This window comes from Sarcophilus harrisii, chromosome 2, assembly GCF_902635505.1.
Source record: "Sarcophilus harrisii chromosome 2, mSarHar1.11, whole genome shotgun sequence".
Taxonomy (NCBI): domain Eukaryota; kingdom Metazoa; phylum Chordata; class Mammalia; order Dasyuromorphia; family Dasyuridae; genus Sarcophilus; species Sarcophilus harrisii.
Genome location: NC_045427.1, coordinates 85865533 through 85879733, shown reverse-complemented (window position 1 = coordinate 85879733; position 14201 = coordinate 85865533). Strand labels below are relative to the sequence as shown.

At 38.0% G+C, this 14201-nt stretch overlaps 1 protein-coding gene across 2 annotated transcripts in view; it reads right to left on the bottom strand.

Moving 5' to 3' along the window:
- Positions 1-14201, bottom strand: part of PRKCE (protein kinase C epsilon) — a 648280-nt gene that overhangs the window by 568249 nt on the left and 65830 nt on the right. The gene's annotated exons all lie outside the window — the stretch shown is intronic.

Sequence of the window (14201 nt, the reverse complement as noted above, 5' to 3'; positions counted from 1 at the left end):
TAAAATCTTGGGTCTGGATTCAGAAAGAAATGACATCACTTTTGGCTTCAAACCCATGTTAACCCCTCTCTGCCTCGGTTTTCTCATCTGTAAAATGGGGATCATAATAGCAACTCCCTCACAGAGTTGTTATGAGAATCAAATGAGATAACATGTAAAGTGATTTGCAAACAAAGTGCTATACAAATGTTAGCTTTCTTTATTAATATTAACAGGAATAATAAAAATAACTATTGTTGTCATCTAATTAAAAATTCAGATAATTTAGCAAGATGGATCAGATTCCATCCCCTCCTACACAGAAGAAGAATTAGAGAGACCACTTAGACGGCATCCTACCAGATAGGAGCTGGGACCCACAGACCACTTCCAGCCTCTACATTCTCCAAATTGATGAGATTTATGCAAACTAGAGACAAGTTAATGGATGTCTAAAGGAAGGAGAGAAGAAAGTGACAGGTGCCAGCATGTAAGTAGTTAAGAAGCTTTCCTTCTCAGTCAGCAAGGCAGATCCCAGGCACCAAAAGGGAAGATCAAACTTTTCTCCATACAGCAGCAATTACATCATCCTGGTCTGGACCCAGTCTATTCTGGGCAGTTAACACAATGTGAGCATCATTCATTTACTCAAGGATCCTAAAAATGCTTTCCCCAGCAGGGTCCATTACCATAGCCAAGTCTAAAGTACCACAATCACATTCCTCCTCAGCCCTTCCCATTCGCACCCTAGACCTCATCCCTTAAAAATGGAGTGAACACTCCCAGCACAAGTTACAAATCATGATAGGTGGGAAGTGGGTGTGAGTGTGGGTGTGGGTTTGTGTAGTGAGACAGAGACAGAGAAAAAGAGACAAAAGGATAAGGCAGAGAGCCAGAAAGAGAAAAAAAACAGAGAAAAAGAAAGAAAAAGAAAAGGAGAGACAGACATAGAGACAGAGACAGTAAAAAAAAGAAAGGAAGGGGAAAGAGAGAGGAAAAAGATGAGAGAAAAGTGAAATGTAGTGTGTCAGAAACTATAAAAGAAGAGTGTATAAAAATACTTAAGGAAACAGGAGAAATATGCTAGAGAAGAAAGGAGAAAAGTCTGAGAGGAGAGGATTGTGCAAGAGAGAATGTGTAAGAGAAGAGTGTAACAAACTGTGAGCATGTGTGAAAAAAGAGAGAGAGAGAGAGGTGCAAGAATAAGAAAATGAATATAAAAGTGAGAAAAAGTTGCCTAGAGTCGGGAAGGAGGATACATCACTTTTGCACTTATTTACAAGGCAGTTTGGAGGTTATAAACAGAACCAGTCATAACCTTTCAATCATTCTTCCTGTCTAACAACATTCAACCATCACCTGCTGTCCTGTAAGAACACCTTGAGATTTAAGACTGACAACAAGAGGGAAGTAGTTTTTGAGCATGCAATATTTCTCCTCTGTTCTCCACCTCTGTATTTATTTTGTCCTTCCTTTTTCTCTTCTTGGCCCTTCTGGAGAGATCTCAATGCCCAGTGAACATTATCCTTGATTAAAAAAAAAAAAAGCAAATCAATTAGCAGGTGTCTATTCCTCAATAGCATGAGGTCATGAAAAGACTACAGGGTCTTCCTGAGTTGGGACAACTAGGCTCCAGTCTATTGCAAATATGTGACCTTGTGCAAAACATCATCTCTCTGGTCCTTAGAATCTCTATAATGTGAGAAGTTCCTAGACTATAGACTATAGAGACAAGTAGGTAAAATAGTAGATAGAGTTCTAAAATCTACAATCAAGACGCCTTGAGTTTAAATTCTCCTGGATATTATCTATTCTCTGAGTTCTCATAAGTCTGCTTATGAGACTCCTCAATTTCCTCCTGGCCATTCAGATTAAGTACCTGTTTGAACATCTTGAAGGAACCATCATTGTTTTAGTGATCCCATTTCTAGTGTTATCCTCAACTCCTCATTAACCCACATAATCAATTCCTTACAAAACCTTGTCATTTCTACTTTCACAATATCTCTCCTATTTGTCCCCATCTCTTCAATCACACATCACTCTCTAATTCAGTCCATCATCACTTCTTGCCTGGAATAGTGTCACTCTGGAGATTTCAATCTAATCCATCCTCTACACAGCTACCAAAGTGATTTTCCTAAATCACACATCTGACCATGTCAACCTCTTAGCCAGTAAATTCCACTCTTTTGTTCAATTGTTTTTCAGTCTTGTCTGACTCTTTGTGACCCTACTTGGGATTTTCTTGGCAAAGATACTGGATGGTTCACCATTTCCTTCTCTACCTCATTTTACAGATGAGAAAACTGAAGTCACCAGGTAGAATGAGTAGGCCAGGGTCACACAGCTAGTATGTGTCTAAGGTTGGATTTGAACTCACAAAAAAGGAATCCTACAGGCTGGGCACTGCAGCCACTGTGTCACCTAATTACTTGCCCTTCCAGTAGATTCAGTAGATCCTCATTACCTCTAGAATCCAATGCAAAGTCCTCTGTTTATTATTTAAAATTTTGTATAACTTGGTCCCTTCCTACTTTTCCATTTCCATCTCTTATAATTTTAATGGTCTAGCTAAACTGGTCTACATTGACTCTATCTCCCATCTCCCAGTGCCTTTATAGTGGCTGACAATCCTAATGCTTGGATTGTTCTTTTTCCTCCCTCTGCCTATTGATCTCCTGTTTTTCTTTAAGATGGAATTCCAATATTACTTTCTGTACAATACTGTAATTGGTCCCTTTCAATTAACTTTCATCAATACTGTCTATATCTTCCACATCCCAAGTTATTTGTATGTTGTTTCTCCTGAATTAGGAAAAGAGCTTCTTTGAAAGTAGAAACTGTTTTTGCTTTTACTAGTATTCTTTCTTAGGACAGTTACCCATAGTAAACATATAATAAATGCATGTTGACTGACAGACTGCTTCATTGCTCCACCTGAAATGAAATACACACCATTCCACTATCTATTTCCCCACCTTAAATGATTAATGAATCTTCTCTTCCCCCTTTCATGATAAGTACAGGTTCAAACCAAACACGAAATGACAAGGCCATGTATGGACACATCTAGTTACAGAATATCCAACTTTCAACTTTTATCTCCAGAGCTCCAGTTGAAAGTCTCATTCTCTTTCTGTTCAGTCTATGTAAAGCAATCTTTGATCTAAGTTGCTCAATAGAAGAAAGCTAGCTCTATTTCATGATGGGTGCCAAGGACAATCTCACTTGATAGAAATTCTCCCTATTATTTTTCATTCTCTTTTCCCAAAGAACATGGTTCTGCATGTAACAAATGGATGTAGTTTCCTACAAAACACAAATTTCCTACAAGACACAAGTGCAACTCAACATGCCCAGATATACCATACACACTAAAGAGTCCTGTTGACTGAATTCATTTAGAGTTATTGTCAAAATCCAAATATCCTTGAATTGGAATAAGAGATTTTCAGTCCTTTACACTTTAGTATAAATTTATATTTCTTGAGCAAGCTGAAAATAAAACATTCATAAATAGAATTTAAGCAAGTTATCCACTAAATATCCCAGGGAAGAGAAGGATAAGATTGGACTGAAGTTATGAGGGTTTCTGGAACCCAGGAAGATATTAAGTATATGGGTACTATAAGCCTAACATTTGTTTGTTTTTTCCACAACTTGGCTAAATGGGGAAATATGTTTTGCATGACTTCATATGTATAATGGGTATTGTATTTTTGCTTTTTCAATGGGTGGGGAAGGTGAGAAAAAAGAAAAGAATTTGAAACTGAAAATAAAAATAAAAACATGTTAGACTAAAATCTGAAACGAAGAAGGAAGTTCAATTCTCTGCTGAGGAATTGAAATGGAATGGATGAGGGACCAAAAAAAAAACCCCACAAAAAATAAACACACACACACACACACACACACACACACACACATACACACAAAACCTGATTTAACAATTCATTTTTGGATAGCCCTAAACTCATAGTACCTTCTTTCCAGTTCTCAGAAAAGCAAAAGGGAATATAGGAAGGAAGGAAAAACCAGTCCCAAGCTGCTCCTAAATAGAAGATAAATAGTTAAAAGGATGGTCACAAAAAAGAGAGAGAGGGTGGGAAGCTCCTATAAATATGAGGAGAGAAGGGTAACCAAGGGACAGGAAAAGGACAAGAGGAGAGAGAATAGTACCTCCTTAACTGAGGAAAGGCTTGACATTTTCAAGGCTGAGGCAAAAAGGGTAAACACAGCCCCATGTCCCTTCTGTTCCCATAGCAACTTCCCTTCCTCCTCCTTCTTTTGATCATGGACAGAGGAGGCAGGCAAGTCAAACTGACACCAAATATCTTAACCAGGGACAGTTGGGAGTCATTTGTTTCCCAGGCATGACATAAAGAGCATGGACAATGATCTTCAAGGGGAAAGGAGAGAGGTTCCTCCTAGAAACCACAAGGCTTTTAGAAAGATCAGAGGAAAAGTCTAAATTGACGACAGAAAAGGAACAATCACAACCAAGCCCATATTGCAAGACTATCAACTCCTTGAGGATGGACTATTTAATTAATCAGTGAGTACTGACTGAGCACCTACTTTCTATGTATCTCCCTGTGTCTTTCCTGGTGAAGAGTCAAGAGCACTGGCTGTGAAGTCAGAGGACCCATATTTCAATTCTACATGAGTGATTCTGGGGTAATCATTTGCACCTCTATGAACCTCAAGTTTCTTCATCCTTATGTAGCAGATGGTTATTTTTAGAGGATGCAGACTATATATTACAATACCAGGAGACTGGGGTTCATAGAAAATATACATAATAAAGGCAAGAATATAGACCAGGAAGATGGAGAAGGAACCGTCTTTTGGGCCACTAAGTTTTCTTCTTACTCTAACTCAGTTGCACAACAAATGAAGAGAATACTGGAATAAGCTGAGGTACCTTTCAGTTCCTGCTGTATTTTCAGTCTCCAGAATGAATGTCAAGGGGCACAAGATTCCCATCAAGAGTTAAAGAGTAGTTACACGAAAATTTCTAAACTTGTCAAATGATTGTCTGGGATCATGAACTTCATTCAGCACCAAATAAAAACAGATAAGAGAACAGACTTAATCTTAACTTGGGAGTACTTTGGTTGGCTGTTCTTGGCTTCCCTTCAATTAAGGGCTAAAAAAGCTATAATTCTAACATTGTCAGGGAGAGGCTTTCTCATCAATGCACTAGAGCCCTGCTGATGGCCCTAAATAATTAACTATATCCTAAGAGATGATGATGTTCAGTCATGATGAGACTTTCAGAGATTATGGAAACAGAGTAGAGCAGAGACAGAACACCCAGCAAGCAGTAACAGAAAGTGGTACAATAACACCACAGGAAGATGTCAGAAGTTCAGCAGCATCAACAATTGTAAGCTACCCCATCACACATAACCCCTGGGCACGAGGGTTCCTAGTGAATTCCATACATGTGTGGTTAAAAAAAAAAGAAAAGAAGGAAGGAAGGAAGGAAGGAAGGAAGGAAGGAAGGAAGGAAGGAAGGAAGGAAGGACCTTTTACTGTCCCCTTACTTGTCCAATTGTTTGATTAAATGTTATTTGGAATTAATGTATCCCCAACTGACTGGTGAAAAAAAAAACCCTATAAAGCTAGGGTTTGGGATGGGTACTGACCCACAGAGTTTTTCAAACCTGGAGTAACTTTTCTAGGAATCCATATATTAAATGATAGGATGTGGATATTGCAAGTAAAATAATAATAACAACAAGATTTAAATAGTGCTTTAAGGTTTATAAAGTACCTTACAGACTTAATTTGATTTTATCCACACCACAAGCCTGGGAGGTAGAGGCTATTACTATCATGTCCATTTTACAAATGCAGACAGAGATAAAGTGACTTTGAAGGTCATTTTCTGAGAGAGGATTTGAACTCAGTTTTTAGTGAATCTAACCCCACAGCATTCTCCATCTCACCACCTAGCCTCTTACAAAAGCATCCTAATATTATTGTTCTATAAGAAACGATCAGCAAAATTATTTCAGAGAGGCCTGGAGAGACTTACGTGAACTGATGCTAAGTGAAATGAGCAGAACCAGGAATATTGTACACAGCAACAACAAGATTTTACAATGATCAATTCTGTTGGATGTAGCTCTTTCAAACAATGAGATGACTGAGGCCAGTTTCAATGATCTTGTGAAGAAGAGAACCATCTACACCCAGAGAGAGAACTGTGGGAACTGACTATGGAACACAACATATTATTCTCACTCTTTTTGTTGTTGTTTGCTTGGATTTTGTTTTTCTTATTCATTTTCTTTCCTTTTTGATTTGATTTTTCTTGTGCAACAAAATAATTGTATAAATATGTTTACACATATTTTAACATGTATAACATATATTGGGTTGCTTGCCATCTAAGAGAGGGAGTAAAAGGAAGGAGGGGAAAATTTCGAACACAAGGCTATCCAAGAGTTAATGTTGAAAAATTATCCATGCATATGTTTTGAAAATAAAAAGCTTTAATAAAAAAAATAGCATCCTACTTAGGTGATCTCTAAGGTTTATTCTAGTTGTATCCAGTGTATCCTTGTCACAGGAGATGACATGGAAGAATATACAGAAAAAATACGAACATGAACTACTTTGAAGGTACTTAAATTTATTTGGTGAGTCAAGAATAACACCCCCTCCCCCCAAAAAAAGTAACAGCCATAAATCACACATAAAAAATATAATTAAATATGAAATTGTACAATAGACTCTTGTATTATAGAGTGCTTTCTTCTTCTGGGTTTCTCATTGTGTCTAGCTCAGGATTTTGAATAGAGCAGGTTTAATAAATATTTACTGAAGGAAAAAAACACGCCAAATTATTGGTGTAGTCCGTAAGTATCCTTTCCCTCAATGCTCCAGCAAGCTTCAGTTTCCACTTTTTCTCTTCTGGGGTGACTGCTCCTTTACACTATTTCCCCACAGGACCCAGTGGCAAGCCTATAAAACTCAAAAATCCCTAAAGCAGCTCAGCTTTCTGGCCTGGACAAAGAGACTGCAAACTGTTTACTCAAATAACAAAAAAGATTTCAGGATACAATTGTGCCAAAAACCAATGGCCAGGACTGAATTAAGGGGATTGGCTTGGATGCCTTCTCACTCTCTTCCAGCTCAAACATCCCAGGATTCTGTGATTTGGGCTCAGGGAAGAATGGCTGAACAACTTAAGAGAGGAGACAGGGATTTCTGGGACAACCAACCCTATTAACTTCACAGCCCTCAAGAGTCAGGAAGTGCTTCCAGGATGGCTAACCTCACTTCCTCCCGCTGCCCCTTCCTCAGGGCAAATAAAGGACAGCAGTTCTCAACCTCTGCAAAAATTCCCTTCACAAAGAAAGCAGTGGAGGGAAGCAGGAAAGGGGGATGAACCTGGAATCTGGAAACCCAGCTCTGTCTGCCGCCTGCTGATTGTGGGTCCAAAGCCCAGGCTTTCTCCCTCTCAGATTCTGCAGTTCCTTGCCTGGAAAATGTGAATAATAATAAATACTTGCAATGTCTACCTCACAGTGTTTTTGTAAGGAGAGTAAATAACCCACGTCACAGACTTGAAATGAGGGGGAGGGGTTACTCAGGTCCCTTCCACAATGAATATCCTAGGGTACTATGAATTGAACACTGAGTTCTGTGGCAATCATAATATAAGTGATTATTATTAAATTAAGAAATACAGATTATTACAGGTGGTGATTTTACACCACAGATCTATCATGGAAAGAATTTATGTAAATATAATTTCTGCAAGCATTTCATAAGTATGCAGCTACAACTGAAGAATGCTTTATTATTTGAATTCAGATCTAACCTCAAATATTTATAGCTTTGGGACACTGGGCAGGTCATTTGGCCTCCGTTTCCCTTAGTTTCCTCAATTTTAAAATGGGAATAATAATAGTACAAGTCTCAGCATTGTTGTGAGACTCAAATAAGATAATAATTTGTAAAGTGCTTTGCAAACCTTAAAATTTTTAGATATTATTATCATCATCATCATCATTATTCACCTTCAGGCTTGTGACCCTTTCCTGCATCAGGTCCTATCTTGCTTTGTTAAGAACAAAAACACCTTGTATGTTTCTAGAGATCTTACCCCAAAATACATTATTAAGTAAATACATTCTATTAAGTAAGAATCCTCATCTTCTTTGGGATTCCCCTGTGACAAAGACATAATACACTCTTTTTTCAAGCACGGAAACATGAGACCGAGAGAGATAAAATGACCCACTGGTCACAGAACGCAGCAGTGGCCAGGATTAGTATGCAAGACCTCAGATTCCCCAAAATGTGCTTCTTTGTACTGGACCTTATCATTTGCATTTTAATACTCAACAAGCACATAGTTTTGTCTACACTGATAATCTTCCTTAGGAAACCCTCTCTTCCTAATTAGATAAACTAAAAGATGGATGGACAAACAAATTAGATTGATGCATAGATACATAGATGAATAGATAGATGGATGGAGTGCTAAGCATTAAGGGTACTTTTAAAACAGGGAAAGAAGATAGACATCTTCAGTTCAATCTGGCTAGTTATCACATATTCAGGATCAGTGGAGGATGCATCAAACTTTACATTCTATGTTGAATGCTGGGTTTTCTCTGATCCCCAGCAATAACCTTTCCTTGCCATGTAACTTAAAGACAAGGCAACTAAGTGGATTGAGTGCTGGACCCAGAGTCAGAAAGACATCCTCCAAATTCAAATCTGACCTCAAATACTTCCTAGTTGTATGACCCTAGTCAAGTCACTTAAGTTTTTTTACCTCAGTTTCCTCATTTATATAATGAGCTAGAGATAAAAATGACAAGCTACTCTATTATCTGTGCCAAGAAAATCCCAAATGGGGCCACAAAGTTAAAAAACAATTAACTAACAACAAAAACAAAGACAACAAATTGGTTCACTCTGGGGAGGTGTTGGTTATAAATTTGGGTATGCAGATTGGAGATGGATTGAGAAGAATCTTAAATGTTAGGCTGAGTATCTATGAAACATTGCTTGTCAACTCAGTACTCACAAAATACTGGCCACATAGATCCAGAAAAATGAACTACTATGCATATCTTCTCAAAGGTTGATGGTTTTCCAAGATACACATGCTATTTATATCCGACAGAAACTTAAAACATGCTGGTTATCAACCCTAGACATACATCCCGAGATGGCATTGCATGCTACTTGGAAAATATTTATTCCATTCATACCAAGGCTAGCTTCCTCAGGGTTGGCTAGAACTATCATGAATCCATGTTCTCTTTGTCCTGAAGTAGAACAAATTTGTTTCTAGCTGTTTTTATAGGATCTGTTTGCTATATTTCTTAAACCCAGACACAAACCATGGGAGCCTTGGGCAATGGTAAATATGAATCTTAGACCAGAGGCCATCTATTCTAGTCCATACATTTAGAGATGAGGAAATTGATAACAAAGGACATTAAGCAATTTGTTGGAGAATATTAGAGGTAGGAAGCTTCACAAGCAGGATTTGAACACAGATCTTGTGACTATAGAACCAGTATTCTTTCCACTATGTAATGCTAAAGATGTCATTTGAGTTTATTTCAAGTTCAATATGTTCTTAACATATTTTAGGCTTTGTTGTTTTTTGGTTTTTGGTTTTGGTACAGGGAAATATTCAATAAACATTTGTTTGATCTGAGAACTATTGTCTTTTTTAGGTGACTACTGAAAACCAATTAACTTGTGCCTATTGTCAACAAGATTTGATCACCATTAATATTAGCTGGTGCTTTGTTGTTATTTGGTTGTTTCAGTCATATGTGACTCTTTGTGGCTCCATTTTGGAGTTTTCTTGGCAAAGATATTATAGTGATTTGCCATTTCCTTCTCCCACTTAATTTACAGATGAGGAATCTGACAAAGATGGAGGTAAGTGACTTGCCCAGGTCACACAGCCTTAGTATCTGGGGCTAGCTTTGAACTCAGGAAGATGTCTTTTTGACTTCAGGATGGTGTTCTTTCCACTGGACAACCCAGCTGCCCACATTAGTCATAATGATCATGCTTACTGACAACTCATGAAGAACAAAACATTAATAATTTTCTTATCAATTAGGTTTTTGGAGCAGATGCCAGTTATAAAATATTAACATTTTTCATGGTGCTGACTTTATTATGAGGTTGCAAATTTCAGTTTATTTTTTGAAGTCTTAACAACATTAAAAAAAAAATAACCCTGCACTTTCCATGTTAAGTTAAAATGGATTTGCCAGTTAACATTTAGGGATTAGGTTCTAAATTCTGGAGTTCTTTTTATTGAATCCCTACTTGTCTAGTCCTCTGCTAGGAACTCTGAGAAATACTCAGGAAGAGAGGGTCTTACAGTGTACTTGAGAAAACATCTCTCTCACACACACATATACACAAGAGAGAACAATACAAGCTAATCCACAATGAAGTGCCAAAGGAATGTAGCACAGAGTGTAAGTGCCTTAGCAGATCTTCAGAGAAGGTAAAGATTGTCAGATGCCACAATCAGGAAAGGATGAAACAAAGCTGGAGAGGAAGAATGATAGTAACAGAAACTCACAGTTTCTTCTAAAGGACTCTTTCTTTTTCTTTGTTCATATTAAAACCTATTGATTATTATTGTTCATAATGAAAAACAATAATTTTAAAAAGATAGCTAACATGTTGGAAGATAGGGTTGATATTCAAAAAGACTGTGACAAACTCGAATAAGCTGAATTCAATGAATAAATTGAGCTCAATTTAAAATTCAATAGAAATAAATGTAAAGTCTGACACGGGTTTATAAAATTGACTTCACAAGTACAAGACATGATTTAAAGCAGATTCTCAGAAAACAATTTAAGGGTTTTGAGGGACTAACTTTTGATGGATTTATGCAGCTGGAGAGTACAGGGGATAGAGTACAGGATCTGGAGTTGAAAAGATCTGAGTTCAAATCCAGCCTCAGGTATTTCCTAGCTTTGTGACCCTGAGAAGTCAGTTTCTTCAACCAAAAAATGGGCCCTACATTCCAGGGTTGTTACCAGGATCAAGAAAGAAATAAAAGTGCTTAGCACCAGTGCTACTCTGCAGTAGGCACTATCTAAATCTTAGCTATTATTATCAATATTACATTATTAATATTGCTTCGTGTGAATTAATAATGTGAAATAGCAACCAAGGAAAATAATGTAATTTGGGACCACATTCAGTAAAGTTTCTAGGAATAAGAAGTTGAGCATCCTTTTTGTCCTGACCTGGTCAGACTTTATCTAAGTTTTAGGAAGGACACTGATAAGATGGTGTATGTCTAGAGGAGGGTCAGTTGAGAAGTAACATATATGAGGAATAACAGTAAAAGGAACCAGGGATACCTATCTATCAGAATGACTAATATGGCCAAAAAAAAGCGATAAAAGCTGGAGAGTATGTGGGAAAACTGGGACACTAATGCACTGTTAACGCAGTTGTGAACTGATCTCGTCATTCTGAAAAACAATTTGGGACTGTGCTCAAAGAGCAACCAAACTGTGAATAGTCTTTGATCCAACAATACCAGGTCTATTATCAGAGAGATAATTTAAAAAGTGAAAGGACCTACATGTGTAAAAATACTTATAGCAGCCCTTTTATGGGGACAAAATATTGGAAATTAAGAGGATGTCCATTCAATTAGGGAATGGTTGAACAAGTTATGGTATATAAATGTAATGGAACACTACTGTGCAATAAGGCAAATTTCAGAAAAGCCTGAAAAGACTAGTACAAACTGATGCAAAGTGAAATGAGCAGAACAAGCAAAATATTGTAATACAGTAAAAGCAGCATTGTTTGATGATCAGTTATGAATGACAGCTCTTCTCAATAACACAATGATCCAAGGCAAGTACAAAGGACTCAGAAAGGAAAATGCTATCCATAACCAGATAAATGGATACTGAATGTAAACTGAAACATATTTGTTTCACTCACTTTATTCTTTTTCATATTTTCCCTTTTTGATCTGTTTCTTCTTTTACAACTGTGCCTAATATGAAAATATGTTTTACATGATAGCACAAGTATAACCTATATCAAACTGCCTATCATCTTTGCAAGGGGGAAGGAAGGGAGGAAGGGAAAACTATTGGAACTCAAAATCTTGCAAAAATGAATGTTAAAAGTTTTTTGACATGCAACTGGGGGAAAAATACTGTTTAGTGGCAAATCAATATTCCTAATGTAATTCCTACATGAAATTCCTCCTGATCAAAAATCTTCCTGTAAAGGTAAATATAAATTTTTTTATTTGGTACTTAAAACCTTTCACAATCCCATACACCATCCCATCTTAGCTGGAATGAGGCTTCTTCACATACTTTCAGTGCTATCTACATTGGCCAACTGATAGTCAATTTTGTTTGACTAAGCTGTTTCCCAGGCTCAGAATATTATCACTCTTACATCTCTACCTCTTGGGACCTCTGTCTCCTTTTCATGGCTCAGCTTAAGTGCCAGATTCTTCAAAAAGCCTTTCCTCCCGACTCACGGAAAACAAAACAAAACAAAACAAACAAAACAAAAACGTTTGTGTTTATGTTGTATTTCTGTTGTAAGGAGTCAAACTTAGAAATCTGTGAATGTGTTGTATTCCTTTAGGAGACTAAAAGCAAATTGGGAGCAAGAACTGTCTCATTCTGTTTTTATATCCCCTGCACTAGAACCTGGCTATCAGTGTAATAGACCCTTAAAAAATGCTCCCTGAATAACTGATTGCCCTATCCAGATGCAAGAGAATGCCTCCAAACACCAGGAAATCTCAGCCTAAAAGGGTGATGCGCTGAAGAGACCCAGTATTACTTTGGAGAAATAAGTGGAACGGATGGAAAACTGTAGTCTGCTCTTCTCCTTTCTCAATATTTTTCAGTTGTTAGAGTTACTCAGGATCGAGTTCTTAGCCAAGGGGAAGGAAAAGTAGCCAAAATGCCTATGAAAACCTCCAGCCCTGGCTAGCCAGAATCTGCCTCAGACCTCTACCCTGGTTCTCGAATTCTTGCTTAGTACCTATAGGACAAAAGTCTGATCACTGGAACTAGATCCCAGACTGAGCTGATGACTTCTGCCACTTTATTCCTTGTGCACAATAAAAGGAAAACAGGATGTTACCCAAAGTCCAGAATGTGGCACGGGGAAGATGTATTGGAAGGGAATGGATATTTTTGTCAACATCCAGACTCTATCAGTCTGAGGCAGACAGTAGATCCCTAAGGTCCTTTCCAATTCTACAATCCCAAGATGGTATTATGTCGGAGGGAAGGAAAAAAAAAACCTCCTGTTGTTTAAGACCACATTTACATAGTTATCTGATAAATTCTCAATTACTGGTGAATCTATGTCTACCTGGTAACATGATGAGTCTTGGGGCCTCCTCCCCATTCTGACAGTGCAGACTTAGAGAGAAACCAACAGCTGGTGTGTCTCCTGCTGTGTTCAATAGTCACGTCAGATGCCGATTCTCAGTTCTTCTGTGTGGGAAGGAGGCAGGAGCTGTTTCCATTTTATTTCAGATTCATCACGAACCATGTCCTGCAGACTGAGGAGGAGGCCAGGGAAAAACTTTCCTTCCCCCACTGAGGGAGTCCCCAAAAGTAAGAAGCACAGTCTCTACTTTTTTTTCCTTAGAAACATGGCCTGGGGGGAGGGAAACATTTTCAAAGTTTTATTTTTTTCATTTTCATTTCTGTTTATTTCCTCTGGAGGAAGGGAAACAAGAGTCTGAGGCCATCCTGAGCAGCCTTTCCCTAGGCCATCACACCTTTCCTGTCCTCTCCCCTGCCACATGTAGGAGAGTTGTGTCTCACTGATATTGTCCTTGTCAGCCTTAGGATACTTCAATGCCAGAACTCACCCAGAGATACTATCTCACTTCACTGTTTTTTCTCTAGAGAGATTCCTATTCTAGAATTTTTCTCCTTTAACCCAGGAGGCTTCTTAATCCCTAAGGATAATATATCTTAAATGACATGCCACCAGAAACTAAAAGGCAAGCTATTGGGGAGCAAGCTCAGGAAGCTCCCTTTATCAGCAGGCATCACACACACATTTTTGTTCAGTCAGGTCCGGCTTTTTGGGATCCTTTTTGGGATTTTCTTGGTGAAGATTCTGGAATGGCTTGCCATCCTTTTCCAGCTCATTTTACTGATGAGGAAACTGAGACAAACATTAAGTGA